Here is an 18,283-nt window from a genome sequence, read left to right as displayed (position 1 = left end):
GCCACAGCTGAGAAGGCTAGAAAGTTAAGTTTAAGATCAGGTGATTTCAGTGCATTGGCAGAATTCATCAGCCAATAGTAATGTGATCTTCATTATCTATTCAAAGAAGGCTTGCACATATTTTACCTCTTCCTTACAATTTAACAAATCTTTGTGGTATTTTGATTTTAATAAAGTTCTTTTGATTTAGTCCATTTTTAAAATAATGTTCTTAATATTTGGGGCATTTCTTGATCTTCAGTTATTAGATTATTTATTACTTAATACAAACATAAACTGGCATTGAAAGGGGTTTGAAACTTAATCAACATGAAATAAAGAAATTTTATTGACAATGTTATAAGTTAGATGGAAAATAAGAATTAAAAATAAATATTCTTCAACTTCGTCTTTAAAAGTACTACTCCAAGTAAGGTACATTGTATTTTCAAGGTCTGAAATAGCTGACGTAACAGCAATTTATAATTCTTTGTAACTGTATGAATTCCTCCAAAAATAGCCAAAATACAGTTGGCACTATATTGCTATCATTTTGCAATTCTGCTTTTCTTAAAAGAATTTAAAAAATTTTTGTATTCTAATAACATTGACACAAATGTAGGGCACTACATTCCAAACATTCAATTTGTGAATGTGATGTTTTCTACCTTCCCTGTCTTGGTCTGCTCCAGATATCACACTGTTTCATATCCAGGTGGCAGCTGAGGGTCTTCTCAAGTTGTCCAATGTGATGTGTCCCCTACGACCTTTGCTGTGATCTCTTACACCAGCCTAGTACACTTGCAGGCCTTTTTCTTCTTCATTATTCACAATTTAGTAGTCAATCACACCTAGGACATTCTCCTGAATACAGACAGACATCAATCTTAATGCCTTTTCTTGTTTTTCTTTTCTAATCTCTACCTGGTTAGGTTTAGGGCACAACATAATATTTACAAGTTTCCATTTTTGTCTGTGTTTAAGGGGTTTCATGAGACTTCAATGATTCTACAATGATTCTATGGAAAAAAGCTTTACGAATTTTAAACTGAAATAAACTTTTGTAACACAACCCTTTTATAAGTAGTAAGTTTTTTGCACTGAGCATAAAGAATATTAGTCTAAGCTTAAATATTAACCCTAAGGATAAAGACAACCTTGGTCTACAACATCTTACAGTTTGGCTCCTACTGTGTTTCCCTGAAAATAAGACTAGGTCTTTTATTAATTTTTGCTCTAAAAGATGCATTAAGGCTTATGTGCAGGGGATGTCATCCTGAAAAGTCATGCTAGGGCTTATTTTCCGGTTAGGTCTTATTTTGAGGGAAACACGGTACATAACTCCCTAGAATCACCTTTTACCATGTCTCTCTAGTTCTTAACTTGTCACTTTGACCTTAATTTAATGTGAGGTACTAATGCTCTCTCCTCCCTCAGGACCTTTGTACATACTGTTCCTTCCTTCCATATACTTTTTTCTCCCTCTGGATAAAGTTAACTCTAATTCATCAAGATTTCAGCTAACTAAACTTTTCCTTAAAACAAAACAAAACAAAACACAAAAAACAAAAAAAATAAAAAGGTTCCCCTGATTCCAGTGATTGGTTAAATTATCCTTCTAAACGCCCACATATTAAATACCATGTACCTCTCTACAGCAATTGGAACAGTTTCAACTTTGCATTTATTTATATCATTTGATTAATACCCTTCTCTAGGTCTAGGATGTAAGTTCAGAAGATCAAGACCCATGTCTATTTTTGCTCACTATTGCAGTGAGCATACAATAGGCATCAACATGTATTTGTGCAAGAAAGACACTGGCAAACCACTGGTAAAAAACAAAAAAAAAATAAAGATAACGAACACTGAGTCAATGACCCCTACATCACCCCCTGACCCCAAATCACTGACTTTTCGGGCAGAAACAAAATACAGAGCCATTTGCTAGAACGCTTTAAACTCGTTAATTTTTAGGAAAAAGTTCAAATTCCTGGTGGTAGGAGTAGGTGAGATGGTAATTTACATGATGGGCCAGTTGGAAATTAGATGCAAGTAAACTTATAAATTAAATGGAGACAGCATCATCTGTATCTTTTTTGTTGTTTTTAGAATTAATTTATATATAATATTTATAGTTTTAATTATGCACTATTTACTACTGATTCTAGGGACCAACCTGGGTATGAATTTAATTATGAAAGGTAAAAAAAATCCTCAGTATCCCTGGATAAAATTTTCCTGTTTTAACTATAGTGTTTCATTTCCAACTCATATTCAGAAAATAGTTGCTTCAGACTATAACAGATTTTCCCGTCATAATTGCAAAGTGCTATTTATTTACTTTCCTGTTTTTTTATGCAAGTGTTCTTCCCCCCTCCACCTACCCCCCATTTCTTTTCTGACCTGCATTCTGGAAAATAAAGTTTTAAAAACATAAATGCTAGGTATATTATTTCCATCCACTTTCCTAATTTACCAGGTTATGCTGAATTTAATCCTAGCTTTCAAGCTAGTAAAAATAGGCTTCCTCATCCCCTCATGCCATTGGAAGTTTTGGCTTTACTTGAATTACTCTCTTCTGTGCCAACCTAGGATCTCTCCTCTACCTAAACTCTGATGAACTCATGTCTTCCCAGGAAGCCCACTGTGATAAATTCCACAGAATTCTAATTGCTTCTTTAGTCTGCATACTTACATACTCAGTTTGATGTTATTTTACAAAGGCTCTTGGAGTGTTTTTCAAGTACATGTTTCAGTCACTTAAAAAAAAAACAGGGACTTAATTTTAAAACCTTCCATTTTATTTTTGTCTTCTATTCAAACCAGTACCTGAATATAGAAAACATGAAAATGTTAAGTGACTATGCCATCTGTATTTTGAATGAACATACAATTATTTGGATCACTGATTAAAATAATGAAAGTCCATATTAGGCCCATATATTACATCTTAAATCAGACCGAAACTAACTTACTGTCTAACAATTTGACTGACATTCTACACTGTAGGTTCTCCAGTCTACATTTTCCCAGGATAGTGAGAAATGTATTTTGCAATGAAAAGCAAAATATTTAAAAATCAAGATAGATTATATCCATTGTTCCTCTCTCAATTAACTAGGCTTTTCATCCTGTTAGATAAGATTAGATCAATCTAACAGACTTTATTCTGTATCCAGCTATGATGACTGTTAGCCAATACTCAATGCTCTTCAAGGTATTCAAGATACGTATATTCATGTGACCATTAGGAGCTAGAACTGCAATTTTCCTGGATCATTCTATCTCATTCCTTTCATACATTTACTATTCTTCCATGATAAAATTACTACATGAATACAAGCTTACTATTAAAAATAAATCCAAGTAATGCTAAAGTATACAAAACAATAAGAGTTCTGCAACCTTCCAGCATCCCACATATGTGCTTTCTATAAACCAAGGATATAATCTGGTAATGTTTTCCAGACCCTTTCTTAATACATTTACATAAATATAAGGCATATGTTTTACACAATTTTTTATTTTATAATTATATATGCATACAGCATAAAATATATATTATATATGCAAATATATACTTGAATATATTGCATGCATATTATTCTGCATGTGTATTTTTTTTTTACATAAACGTGATCATACTGTGCATACTATTTAGTGACTTATTTTCAACTTAGCTTGTCTTAGAGATCTTTCCACGTTTTTAGCCTGCAAATCCAAATTTTGCATGGTTGTTGGTAGTCCTTTTTTTCAGATACTATGGGTAATACTTCCTAACATTCTACCTTACAATAATAGTCCAAAATAAATGGATAATTTCTTTCAGTGCCCAAGAAAATGAGTAATATAAATTTTTCCATTGTAATATTTCTTAATTAAAATTAAGAGTTTTAGCAAGTAATCATTCAATTTAATTTTTCATCCTAATTCTTTCATCTTTTCAAACCTTCTATAAATTTATATTTTAATAAAAATATACATGTATATATAAAGAATGTATACATTTAGTAAATTAAAGTCTAAAATTTAAAAAACTAAGTTTATTTTTATAAAAAGAAAAAGAAACATAATATAGCAAATCTACCTACTATTTAGAAAATTTAAACAAATACACACAGAATTCATTTTCTGACTCACTGAGGTAAATTGTGCAAAAACAGAGAAGCTGCTGGAGAAATGTTTTTTTAAGAAATCTTAACAGCTTTAGAAGACAAGAGTTTTAAAACAGTTTACCAACATATTTAGAACATAGAAACCACAAATAATGGAGCAGCTAACCAGAAAAGCAACATAAGATTAAATTAACATCTGTAGTATGCGGGTCTAGTCTCCTCTTATACATGTAAGAACACTGGAGTAATTTGATTACTACTTTTGTTTTTTAATAGACAACATATTGCTACATTCTTCAAAGTAAGAATAGGACTCACATCAATTGGATAGCAAACTAACATCCACTACAGAATTTACTAATCTAAAAAGAAAAAAACTAAACTGGGACTACTTAAATGAGATATGCAATAATATAAGCTGTCAGATTTTACTATCAAAAGATATCGTTAAAGGAAATACTGTACTATTTATAATAGAAATATGCTATATTTTTAGACTTCTATAAAAATTAACTGTTAATACCTCCTAAATGAAAATAAAAGGTATTCATAAAGAGTGGCATGACATGGAAAGCTTATGGCTACACAAAATCACTGTCATCATTAAAGGTGACATTTGTAGCTGGTAAGCTTTCTGATATATAGTGAACTGAACACTGTAGCTTTAATTGAAGTTTGAATGTTATAAACAGTTAGATGTCTGGCTCTGGCCTGCATTCTAATACCATCAGCAGAACAGAGATGGGAAGCATAAACAAACCTTTTAACTAGATTACAGTCTCTAAAATGGCCAAGAAATCCTTCAGCATAAACTCCTGTATGACAAATGTGGAAGAAGGAAAATCATTTTGGAATAATGGTAAAAAAATAGGCTCTAAATTTCTGTCATTACTGGAACATGTATTTGACTTTCTAAATACTTTGATATTGCTTAATATTCATTAGTGATAAACTTTACATTTAACTTTCCCAATAAATAAAATTCCTTTTTGTCTCACATAGCTGCTGCTTTTTAGATCAGTATATCCCAGGTAAGGAAGCTATTTAAAAATCAATACTTCGTTTTGTTGAATACAGAATACTTCCCTACCCCCAACTTCAGTGAATGTATGTATATAGCCTAGATTATTATTTTTAGGTACTAGCAACATTAAGAATGCATGGATTAAGTTAATTAATGGTCAACAGGTTAGTAGACACTTCTGGACTCAAGGTGTGTAAAAAACAATAGTTTTGAATACAAGGATAAATCTAAATATAAGTTAGTACTTGGTCAACTATAATAAACAATTTAGTTTTACTTCTAACTTCTGAGATCTAGATATTAATTTTTTTTCCCCTATAAAAATGGCGGTACAAGAAATGTCAGTTGTAACACTAGCACCATACAGAAATTTTTCCTCTCATTGATGGAATCTTGGTTGGTTGGCAAAGAACTCAGAGAAACATCGATGTGCAAAAATTATTTGTCATTGCAAGGTTGGTAAATTGATTTATATAATTCATTTTAGTCCTTTAAAACAATACATTCTAGGGCTGCTGTGTGCTGCCAGGAGCGGCCGGTGGCCAGTGTGAGTGGCCAGCAGCTGGCGAGAGCTGCCGTGAGCTGCTGTGAGCAGCCAAAGTATCACCGCCTGGCGGGTGGCGGGGGGCAAGGCTCAGAACACCAGCATGGGCCAGGGAGCTGTGTCCTACACGACTAGACTGAGAAACAATGGCTTGAACTGGAGTTGGGGGGTGGGGGGGCGGAGATGGAAGAAGGGGGGAAAAAAACAATGCATTCTAATAAATTAATGATAGAATTTAATTACAAGTTCTCTAGAAAAAAAGTTATATATGTCAACTGAAATAAGGACTTAAACCAGGTATGATATCATTAGTGATTTTCTTTTCCATTATTTCCAGCTACATAAAAGATATACCTTAATAAAGGTTAAGCCTGGTTCTCAACGTGGTCTCTCTGAAGAGTTATACTGAGTCATTCGAACTTCTGAAATCTTACATGATACAGACGTACCTCAAACAAAAATGCTGAAGTTAGACTCTTTACTTTTAACTGAATTACCTTTAGATTATCTAAGGAAATTATTTGGGACCATAAACTTATTCTCCCCCATCAATTATTCAGATTGTTCTTAAAAGCAAAAAAACCCACATTTGTTCTAAACTTTCCTTTCTGAAGTATAATAGATGACATAGAATAGTTCTTTAGCATTTAAAAATATTTCCAAACTCCTTGGGTCTTAATGCACTGGCATAATACTTATAGGGCGACAGAGTCAGTGTAAGTATATAGGACGAATGTGTACTTACTTAGGAAGGATGTAAAGTTACTTGATTAATAAGATAGAATTTTAAAAAATTATTCTTTCCTCCTAAAAGCAGAGGATGTAAAAATCAACTCTGGTTACATGGGTCGAAAAGTATTTTAATTCAGTAGCTGCTTTAAAGAACAACTGTATAATAATTTAGGCATCTAGAGAATCCAACAAGTCCATTCTTATACTAAAAATATTCCTGACTTTAAGGAGTACTAAAAAAAAAAAGAGTACATTAAACTTAATTCTATTCAGTTTATTAATCAATTATGAAAGTATTGCAAGATACGTAGAGGGTCCAGAAGGTATGTATATACACACTGAAGCACTAGGCAATATAAACTCCCCTTTGTTTAGAGGTTTCCACTATCCATAGTTACATAAAAATTTAAATAGTAAATGTTCATTGGGTCACGAACTGTTGGAATCTCCAAACATCATGTAGAAAAATGCTAATGTAACTCCATGAAAAACACAATAAGTTTAATATGTAGAAGGCCTAAGTGTCATTTTTGCCATGTAAAAGAGAAGATTGACTATGTATATTTTATTTCAAGTTGTATAGTGGTCTGCTTCTATGTTACTTATAAAGGATTGGGTTTTTGTTTTTCTGTCCTTGAAAACTTTTAGAAATTTTCCTTCACTCTATCAATAAACTACTGGGGCCATGATTTTACTAATGTTTATCAGAGTACTTACTGATAAAACTCTTTATTGTGACTGTGTTTTGAATTAGAAAGTGTCATGAATTTACAGTGATAGAGTATTATGCTGCTATATAATAAAATGCTGTTTTGTCAGTAACTGGTTTCCTCATTTGTAAGATGGGGTCAATGTTACAAAGTTCACCAGGCAACTGTAAGGACTAACTGGGATTGATATATTTATCACAGTGCTAGGCACTTATAATAATAAATAGTAACTGTGACTATTACTAAAATAGAAAATTAAGAATGAATGTGAAAGAGATCAGAATTGAACATGAGAAGTCTGTATGTCTTCATAAGATACTGTACAAGCAAGGGATCCCTTCCTTTTAAATAATAAATCAGTATTATTCTAAAAGGTATATTTTAAAAGGGCAAAGGAAATTTAGGGAATCTCTTTCTTTCTAATACACTTTTAAATTACATATGAAAGCCATGAGAGGAACAAGATAGTAGTCTTTGTTTTTGAAACTAAGAAACTAAGAAACTTGCAATTCATTTTACTAAAGTTATAGAAACAATATCACATTATAGAGACTAAACATGCAACTAATTTAGAACTAGAACTGGGAAGTTTCTTATGAGGATCTTGGAAGAATATATCGAGTACACATTAAAAATTCCAAAACTTCTATATAGTATATACTATAATTATTCAATGATAATTAAATCATACTGTCAGCTTAAACTATGGTAGAAAATACCATGTTTCCCCCAAAATAAGACTGGGTCTTATATTAATTTTTGTTTCAAAAGACGCTTTAGGGCTTATGTTCAGGGGATGTGATCCTGAAAAATCATGCTAGGGCTTATTTTCCGGTTAGGTCTTATTTTCGGGGGAAACATGCTAACTCTCAGAATGATAAAGTATAATGTCTTCCAATGAACCACGAAAGATAAACTGTTGTATGAGATATAAAAAGAAAAAAAGTTACTTTTGAGGAAAACAGTTTAAGTTGGGAAAGGTTTTTTTTTTGTTGTTGCAATAATTTAATAAGAGATACTTTAATGAACAGTGTTGGTCACCATCAAATAAAAGTATATAGCAATAAAATACTAGCAAGGATAGTCACATAGACTACTTTCATGGTTTAAAATTAGTGAATTATATACAGAATAGAAATCTCCAGAATACAGTATTAAGTGGAAAATTTTTCTTTATATTTTTCTATTTTAATAAAATACAGCAATATCATTCTTAAACACACATTTTTTTCCACCTAACAGTATCCATTTAGTTAATATAAAATTTATTTAGGTAGAAACATCAAAATAAAGATATGACCAATATGCTTCTAGAATACAATTAAGATATCTCTTCACATTAACTGTAGGGACCATCCTTCTTTCTCAGATGCCTAGCACAGTGCCTGACAGACAGTAGATACTCAATAGATGTTTAATGAATAACTAAGTACAATCTGTTTTGCACATACATTCAAAATCCAGACAAGTTTGCAAAGATACATAAGTTGGACATAGGCTTTCTGGCTGACTTCATGGGGTCCCACTGATGACTAGGAGTAAATCTTCATATCCATAGAAAACTGGAAAGTTGGTAATTGTCTGGGTAAGGACCAAAAAAACAAAGTCAGGGAAACATGTCACCTAAGTAACAGTTGCTTTATAGAGCTGGTAAAAGCCTAATCATTCCAACAAACTACTGCACCACTCAGTAAAATGAAAGTTAAGTGTACCCTGAATATTTGCTACTAAATTTTTAATTGGAAGTTTTTGATCACCTCTTATTTAAAATATATCACTTATGTCAAATTGCCTCCTGTACAAGAATTAGGGGGGAATATGTTTTTATTTATTATGAGTACTATACTGTTAACAGGATTTAATTTGGTGATTAGAAAAAGTGAGAGCCACAGTAAAAACAAAAAAAATATTGTAGCAGGAAGGAAAGAAGAAAGGAGTAAAGGAAAAGAATCTCAAATATGGGAATAAAGAAATTCACATAAACCTAACTCAAGTATCAGTTATGACAAACAATCAGGAGGACCTACTGTGCACCAGACATTGTTCTGTGAGGCATAAAAATGCTAACAAGACAAAAATCTTCACCCTTAAGTAATCATAGAGCAAGACTCACAATAAACATTCATAATACAATACGCATTCTTCTTATGTATATGGTCCTTAATACAAGAATTATATTTTACTGATTAATTGGAAGTGTAGGGAAAAAAATAAGCATTAGAGGCTGCTAAAATAATTACCAAAATAGTAATAACGCACCTCATTAAAAAAATTAACAACAAATTATTGAGTTATAAATAGACAAAATTATGGATTTAAAGCTATTTACCTTAATAGTCTTAGAAGAACATGCCTCCATACAAGACCCTTAAGCGCTATATACAGAAAGGACTGTAAGTGATAGTTTTATTTCTGACAAAAGAAAATGAGGTAGTGTAGCAGAGTGAATGAAAAGAGACCTGAGTTCTCTGGTCCATGTTCTGCCCATCTATAGGCCTTGAAACATTGTGCAAGTTCCTCAAACTCTTGGCACTTCAGCAATATGGAAAATGAAAAGTTGGATTAAGTGACTCCAAGATATCACCTAGCTGAAAATTACAATCATAAAATATATTTTAATACTTAAAAAAATAAGCCATAATAAAAATAAAAGGTTTTCTAAATGTAAATCATTATCCAACGTAGAGGAAGTCTGGAAACTTCAAACCATTTACGGTAACCCTGGGGGTGGTAAGATACTGGAATGTTTTCAAAGGAAAACAAAGTAAGTAAATTAAAGGTATTATGCTCAAGACTAAATCTTCACTCAGCTGGGCAACTACCACCCCAATTATCTACACAACTACCTTTACTAAAACTTGATTTCTTCACTAAGTTCTACTTTCTATCTCTGTGTTAAGATTGCAGATGTATTAAGGGGAGGGCAAGAAATCCTAGGTAGACCTGGAATTGTAATATTGATGTTGAGAGAAAAACTTGAACTTGGCACAGACTTCTGCTTAAAAGCACCATTTACACCTCAGAGAAAGGTAAGAAACTGTTCAAATTTATAACAAGAGAGGAGAGAAATAAGACCATATTGTTTACTGCTACACAGCTTTTTTTTTCCTGTGTGTAAATCCCCACTTTTGCACACAGTTGATAATTACAATTTTACAGAACAAGTTTCTACATATGCAATTTTTTTTTTTGCCACTAAAATATACGCACACTATGTTTTGGCTTTAACATCAAGAAAATAAAAAATAAATAAAAGTATTTTCATGTCTTTATAACATTTATGTCATATATCCTTCTAGATTTTTCTTCAATCCTTTCTAGTTGATCAAATTGCTGTTTTCATATTACCAGTCTGATCACAAAATTGCTGCTTTACAGAAGAATATTTTTTGCTGACATAAATTATGGGATCAGAGATTCCAATGCAGTAACAAAAAAGGGTGTGAGAGACACACACACACACACACACACACACACAGAAAGACAGAGAGAGAGAGAAAGAGAGAGAGAGAGAGAGAGAGAGAGAGAGAGAGAGAGAGAGGTGTGTGTGTGTGTGTGTGTGTGTGTGCGCGCGTGTGAATGTGTGCATCCATCTTTGAGGAAAAGATAAAGAAATGTATGTATGAAACAAAATACCACTCTCCAATGTAAGCCCTAATAAAAGGCCTATTTCAGAAACATAGTTTATACCATTTGAGAAATAAAATGCAGCACTGAATTTGAAAGCCATTCACTAAGAACATACCATGTAAAAATGGAGAATAGTGATTTCTGTCAAAACTGTTATTCTGTAAACCTAAATCTGGATTTATCTTTCAATGTATATCTAACTACAGTGAATATAATAACTACAACTTCATGATTTCTTTGAGTCATGAAAACGTATTTTAGAAATTTGTCTCCTTTCATATATAGTGAGCAATTTGGTTCAGTACCCCAAGAGATGAAAAACTCATCTCAATTTACAACAGTAAATAAATAATTCAGTTAAAACTGAAAGTGGTACCAACCCAGCAAACTATTGATGGAGAGGTTTGGCCTTCCACGAAGCCAGAACAACATAAAGTTTTCAATGGGGATTACTTGTTCAGACAAGTTACAAAGATTAGAAAAATACCCAGATTAATCATGAAATAGCTAATATTCTCATCTTATGGAAAATATTATGAACGTATGTAGAGAGAGACAAATACCAGCGGCATTTAAACTTGAAGCATTTTAAGCTTTGAACTTTATATGCTGATACATGAAACAAACATTTAACAAAATAAGGCAATAATACAAGTCAAAACCTAACCAAAGGCCTCTATCAACTAAAAATTTGAAATTCTCTATGCAAGTCAGACAAAACGAAAAAGGAAAATTAAACCCGGAAAGCAAAAACTAATCAAGTCTCTTCCAACACTGAAGTCAATATCCAAATCACATACAGAACCAAAAAGGGAAAAACACTCAGGTCTACAAATGGATAAGCAGTTCCAATACAATCCAGATCCCGACATTTTCCCACTCAGAAACAAATGGAGTGGAGCTTTTCCTGGAGAAATAGGAAAAAAGCTCTCCAAATGAATTTTTTCTTAAGTGACATCTAGAAAGTGTGTCTCTTTCTGTCTCTTTCCCTGGCGCCTCATTGGAGGAAGGAGGGGGTTGTTTTTGTATTCTCCCCCACTGGAGCAAGACACAATCAGATGTTAGCTGGAGGAGAGAAACCACTTTTGACAACAGCAAATAAAAATAAAAGTGCCCTTCCTCCTCTGACAGGATGGGCCCCCACCTCACACACCCCTCCCCACGCCAACCCCTCCTTCACCCCCCCCCCAGCACCACCCCCTCCTCACCCCGGAGCTCCACTGCGTATGTGGTTTGGTGCTACTGTTGCCCCGGAGTTAAAGTCAGAGCCAGAGGAAGGCAATGAAGCCCCCACAGACACACTTACCTTTCCTGCCCCCCACTTTTGAGTGCCTTCCCTGGAGCTGTGGAGGATGACACAAAGGGTAATAAAGGGGGGGGGAGTGGAGGAGGAGGCGGCGAAGGAGGAGGAGAGCTGGGGAAGTGGCTGCTCCTGGGTGTAGTGAGATGTCTCCAGCCAGGGCCAAGCAGCAGCAGTAGCAGCAGCAGCAGCAGCAGCAGCAACAGCAGCAGCAGCAGCAGCAACAGCAGCAGAGAAGGGTCTGTGTTGCTAAGAGGCTTTTGGTCTCTTTCTCTCCTCCTCTCACGGCCAAAGAGGAGGCGGGTGGAGGGGGCTCGGGAGGGAGGCTACTGGAGGGATCAGGGGGTAGGAGTCGTGGATGGGGGTTTTCGAAGAAGAAACTCCTTCTTCTCTCTTAGGCTCAATCCCCCTCTCAGGTCTCAGGGCTGGAGGGTGGGGGAAGGAACTCAGCCGCCTTCCCCCCACCCCCCTCAATTCAAGGTTGAAGTGGGGTAAAATTAGTGTCCTGTCCCTTTAAAAATAGAAATAAAAGGTGCCCCCCCTCTGCCACTGCCTCTCTCTTCATCATCAGCTGCTGCTGCTGCTGGGGTCTCTCTGCTTGGGGGGGGAGGGGGGGTTCGGGTAGAAGAGACGGGAGGCACTTACTGCGCATGTCCCTCTCTGACGGGAGGCTGGTTGGTTGAAGGCAGGAGGAGGGGGAGGGGAGGAAATGAGATGGTTTCCCAGAAGGCTCCGAGGCGCTCGCGACCCGGAAGACATTGTAGCAGGGGGTAGAGGGGCGGGGGCGGGGAGTAGGAGGAAGTCGCTACTCTTCAACACTCTCAGCCCCCTCCTCCTCATAAGAGAAAGTGGAGGAACGGAAGTGGGCGTGGACGGAGGGAAATAAGGTCACGTGGTGGGGCGGGAGGGGGGCGGGAGGTGGGCGGGGTGGGAGAAGTCGTAAGTGCGCGGGGCATGCCGGGAGTAGTGGTGGATCGTTGGCCGCCGCAGGTGAAGCTGAACGGACTGCGAGACGAAGGGATCCTGCGGCGCGATTCCCGCAGTGGCTAGATCCCTGCTCTGCCCTGGGAAAGACGAGCTTTTCTGTGCGAGGTAACACGGGGTAGGCTGGCCTCAGGACGAAGACCAGGGGAGCCAGTGGCGAAAGGCGAGTCGAAAGGGGGGAAAGGAAGGCTTTGGAGACTGGGAAGCGAGAAGGGGGACAGGCTGGTCTAGGCCAGGCAGGCCAGAAACCAGGCGGATTCCTTCTGTCTCGTGGATGAGTCCCCAGCGAGCGCAGGGAGGCCCGATGGTACTAGATCTGGAGCTGGGTGGCGACTGCACTCGGTGGCAGTGAGGTCCTGGTGGGAGGGAGAAGCGGGGTCGCTGGCGCCTCTGCCGAGGCCTCGGGTGGCTGCTTCTTCAGCTAAGAGCCGGGGACTTGTCCGGGGAGGGAGACAGGCAAGATCCCTGTGTGAATTTTCTCAACTTACGGGATTGGACACGTTGCTCATACGGAGTATTAAGACCGGCAGCCCTTACTGACTCCGCTGCCCTCCCGGCCTCTCTGGAGTGGCTTTAGGGAGGGAGCAAGCTGGGAAGTCTTGAGTGAATTTCCCTCCAGGTCTTCTTGCCTTGTTGCTGCAGAAACGTCTCTGCCTGTTCTCTGAAAGGATCGTAGGCTCGTGTCGTCCTTGATGTTGAGTGTTGCAGTTGATAGAGAAGGGCCATCTTCAAAGCTGTCACGTTCCACAGTGTAAACGAGAGATTTTTCAATGGGCGTTTTGTTTTAAGTGTCTTGGGTCGCTAGCCTCGCATTTAGGGCCTTTGGTTTCTCAGTGCTATACCTGCTTTTGCTGGAAGTAATGTTTCCCTCATAAATCGGAGCTAACTCAAAATATTGAAGAAAAGATTCATGAATTTACATTAGTAAAACATTTTAGTAAAATGGCACTGTTTCTTTTTCACATTCTGTTTATACAGTCTTTAACTAAAATCATTCCAATTTTTCAGTTACCATCTTTTGTAAAGGTACTTTGAAAAGTTATCACTCATGTATGGTTTTTATTAAGACCAGGAATCTAAAATTCCTCATGTTTATTGTGTTGCTATTATTTAATTTTGTAGTGGGTCCTTTAGGGTACACTGTCACCTAAAGAAAGGTACTACTTTTCTACGTTGTAGTTATGTTTTGGCAGTGTACCCTATTTATATGCATCATTGCCTAGTGCTTACTACTTTCTCTGTGCAGTAATCTTGTCAAATGAAATAAAAACTAGATTCCTGTACCTTAAAATTTTGTTTATATTGAAACCAGATATTTACCACCTTATAACACAAAATAATTATAGCAAAGCAATTAAAGTGCCTTAGATAACAATTTAAAAATCTTTTTCCATGGTAAAATACTAAATATGCAAAAAACTGCACAAATAATAGATATGCAGTATAATGAATATATATAGTGAACACTCTGTAATCACTACCAAGTCAAGAATTAGAACATTGCAGGCGCTGGAAACGTACTCCTTCCTCCATCCATTCCTGACCATTTCCTCCCTCCTCACCACTCCCAGAGATTAACACTATTTGAATTTTTATGGTAATTACTTTCTACTTTTATTTCAACTATTTTTTTAACCACCTATGTCAGCATTTCTAAACAATATAGATCAGTGTTGCCTGTATTTTACCTACTATATGTAACTGAATTATATGTTATATGTTATTTTCTCTCATGTTGTTAATATTTAACCCTGTTATGATCCTTAATTGTGTGTTCAAATTTATTATGTAAGGGTCATTGGATAGCTATTTCAGGTCTCTGTGAACTTGGCTGGGGCTTGGTCATTACTGATGGTTCTCACTGAGGGAAGATCTGGCTGGGGCATAGTTTGGGGGGTGGGGAACCCTGATGTGCATTTCTTTAGGTATTTAGAAGCCTTTTCTATTGGGCTAGTAAGAGTCCAATGAGAAAGATTTTCTGGTCTTCCTCTAAGTCACTGGTTCTTGTCTGTGACAATATGATCCCCCACCCCACCCCAGCCCCCGGGGAATATTTGGCAATGTCTAGACATTTGATTATCCAGAGTGGGGTTGTTAACTAAAACCGGATGACTAGAAGCTCTAGGAGCTGTTGAACATTCCTCAATGCTCAAGACAGCCACCCACAACAAAAAATTGCCCAGTTGAAAGTATCAGTAGTGCCTATTATAAGAAACTTTGCTCCAACTTACCATAAGCCTGATTGCTAGTCTCTGCGAACCAAGGGGAGAGCGAGCTCGGGAATCTCAATATTCACTTTTTTTCATCTATGATACCCTCACCTTCTACTGTGCCTGGTATCCCCCAGTGTAGAGTCCTATATTACCCTCTGTAGAATTTATCTTTTGATGGGGTGAGATAGAGGCTTCCATTTAATTTTAACTATTTTAGTGCTGCAGGTCTTTTGGAGATGGGTTTGTCAATGAGTTCTAGCCCAAATTACAATACTGGTTATTAAGTGACCATGATGTTCTATGTTTATCCTATTTAGACAGGATTGGCTGATGGGACTGAATAACTGTACATTTTACTAAATGCTTAAATGGGAAAATAATTTGAGTAAAGATTGTAAACTAGAAGGTAGATGAAATCTAAAACTGACTGCTGCTCCCCATCCTTTTATTTTAGTTTCATCCCCTCCTTTTCACTCCAAATCCTGCTCTAGCTGCTTACGTTCAAGCATGTGTTGGGATTGCTAGTTTTTCCTAATTTCTTTTTCCCTGTAATCTCACATTCTTCCACCAATCTCCCTCCTCACCTCTAATAAAAACACAATAAAATGTTAGTCTTTTACTGCTTCCTTGATTAATATAGGAATTGAGATTAGTACAAGATTTTGACCAAAGAGTTGAGGTCAGACTTGGCAAGAATAAAGTTCTTAAGTGTGTTAGATTTTCTTGTGGCACATATATGTACATTTTTACTTTCTCCCATGTGCTTTTATTTTTTCACTATTTATTAAAATAAACATTTTTTTAATATAGACCCAGAAATGTCAACTGACATTGCTCTCTTAAATAATCACTTCTAGGTGTATATGTCTCTGTCAGCTTATGATTACAATGAGTAAAATACAAAAAATACTTCCTCTAAAAGCTGAGTTGCAGATAGTAACCATTAATTAGACTTCAGTTGTAAGTATCATGTCCAGTCTTATAGTACCACTGTGATGCATGTCTGGTGGGCATCATGTATCTAAAAAATTCATGTTGAAAAAAATTTTATATCTGTGACATGTTTAAAAGTTAAAAATTTTAGTGCCACAGTACTGATAACTTTATATATTCAAATTATACCTTATTTTATTTAAGTGTGCAAGATGATTATTTTCTAAAGTTACAAAATAAGGCAATATATATTCACTGTAAAGTGATAAGAAAAGCGAAAATCATCTTTAATCTTTGCCCCTGGAAATAATTTTAAGATGTTGATATATGTAATTCTAGTCATTTTTACTTATATTTCTATACATTTATTAACAGAGTTGTATCATAGAGTTTTCTTGAGTACTTTTAAAAGAAATAATGTATAGCCAACATATTTTTATTATATTAAATACTCTTCTAAAATAATACTATGTTTATTTGCTATATATTACCAAAATTTCCTGCAACCTCAGAGTTGGATTTCTGAATATTGCCATGATCAGTGTTGACAAGAGAAAATAAAATATAAAAACTTTTTTTACTTCCCTATGTAAATGTTTTTGAAGCATCAGAATTTCTTTAAAAACAACAGATGAATTAGTTTTAACGTAAGGAACATTTTTCGTGAATTACCATCCATTGTTTTGCAACTTTCTTTTTATTCCTAGTTTGCTGAATTTCTTTTTATTTTCATCACAAATGGGTGTTGGATTTTGTCAAATGCGTGTTGGATTTTGTCAAATGCTTTTTCTGCGTCTATTGATAAAATCATGATTTTTTTTCTTTATTCTTTTGATGTTACATATCACATCAATTGCTTTAGGAATGTTGAACGAGCCTTGCATACCTGGAATAAATCCCACTTATTCTTTGTATAAATTATTTTTATATATTATGCAATTCACTTTCCTAATATTTTGTTGAGAATTTTTGCATGTGTATTCATGTGAGATATTGGTCTGTAGTTTTCTTTACTTGTAACATTTGGTCTGGTAATGCTTGCTGCATAAAATGACTTAGAAAGTATTCCTTCAGTTTTTATATTTTCTGGAAGCAATTACAGAGTTGAAGTTATTCCTTCCTTAAATGTTTGGTAGAGTTCCCCAGTGAAAACATTTAGGCTTCATGTTTTCTGTTTTGGAAGGTTATTAATTATTGATTTAATTTATTTAATAGAGATAAACCTATTTAGATTATTTCTTTTTGAATAAGTTTTGTTAGCTTGGTCTTTCAGAGAACTGGTCCATTTCATCTAGGTATCAAATTTGTCAGAATAGAGTTTATAATTTTACTTTATTGTAATGTCCGTAAGATCAGTCGTAATTCTCTTGCTTTCATTTCAAATAGTAGTCATTTTTGGTATTAGTCATTTGTGTCTTCTCTTTTTTAATCTTTTGTTTTTAGTTAGACTGACTAGAGGTTTATCAGTTTTAAATTTAGGCTGAACCAGGTTTTCATGATTGATTTGTTTTCAGTTTCATTAATCTCTGCTCTAATTTTTATTCTTTCTTCTTATTTCGGGTTTAATTTGCCTTTCTTTTTCTGATTACCTAAAGTGAAAACTTAGATTATTGATTTTAGGTCTTTTTCTGTTCTAATATATGCATTCAGTGCTATAAATTTTCCTCTAAGAACTTCTTTTGCTGCATCTCATACATTTGGCAGGTTTTATATTCATTTTTATTTTATTCAAAATTATTTTCTTGATTTTTCTTCATTGACCTATGTGTTATTTAAAAGTATGTTTTTTAATCTCTGTATTACGGGATTTTCTAGCTATCTTTCTGTTAGTCATTTCTAGTTTAATTCCATCGTGGTATTAGAGCATACTTTGTATGTTTTCTATTCGTTTAAATATAAAGTGTGTTTTTTGGCCCCTAATGTGACCTAACTTAGTGAATGTGCCATGTGAGCTTGAGAAGAATGTTTATACTACTTGTTGGATGCAGTATTCTATAAATATCGATTAGCTTCATCTGACTGATGGTTCTGTCCAATTCAAGTAGGTTCTTACTGATTTTCTGTCAATTACTGATAGAGGGATGTTGATATCTCCAAGTATAAAGTGGATTCATCA

The 18,283-nt window shown here is 35.3% G+C and overlaps 2 protein-coding genes across 19 annotated transcripts in view; one reads left to right on the top strand and one right to left on the bottom strand.

The window, feature by feature from the left end:
* The window catches only part of MBD5 (methyl-CpG binding domain protein 5), a 380,468-nt gene extending 367,735 nt beyond the window's left edge, over window positions 1-12,733 (bottom strand). For 5 of the 6 annotated variants that reach the window (XM_081051256.1, XM_081051260.1, XM_081051258.1 and 2 more), the window contains exon 1: window positions 12,044-12,172. The gene's annotated coding sequence lies outside the window, so the exon portion shown is untranslated. Of the gene's footprint in view, window positions 1-12,043; window positions 12,173-12,682 lie in introns of those variants that run through there. The other variant, XM_081051257.1, reaches the window with a different exon arrangement.
* The window catches only part of ORC4 (origin recognition complex subunit 4), an 81,996-nt gene continuing 75,826 nt past the window's right edge, over window positions 12,114-18,283 (top strand). For 2 of the 13 annotated variants that reach the window (XM_081051272.1, XM_081051276.1), the window contains exon 1: window positions 12,122-12,276. The gene's annotated coding sequence lies outside the window, so the exon portion shown is untranslated. Of the gene's footprint in view, window positions 12,277-12,806; window positions 13,185-18,283 lie in introns of those variants that run through there. The other 11 variants (XM_081051267.1, XM_081051277.1, XM_081051274.1 and 8 more) reach the window with 9 other exon arrangements.

The sequence above is a fragment of the Rhinolophus hipposideros genome (assembly GCF_964194185.1).
Source record: "Rhinolophus hipposideros genome assembly, chromosome: 6".
Lineage (NCBI taxonomy): Eukaryota > Metazoa > Chordata > Mammalia > Chiroptera > Rhinolophidae > Rhinolophus > Rhinolophus hipposideros.
Note: the sequence above shows the minus strand (reverse complement) of the source record. Positions and strands in the feature narration are given on the sequence as shown.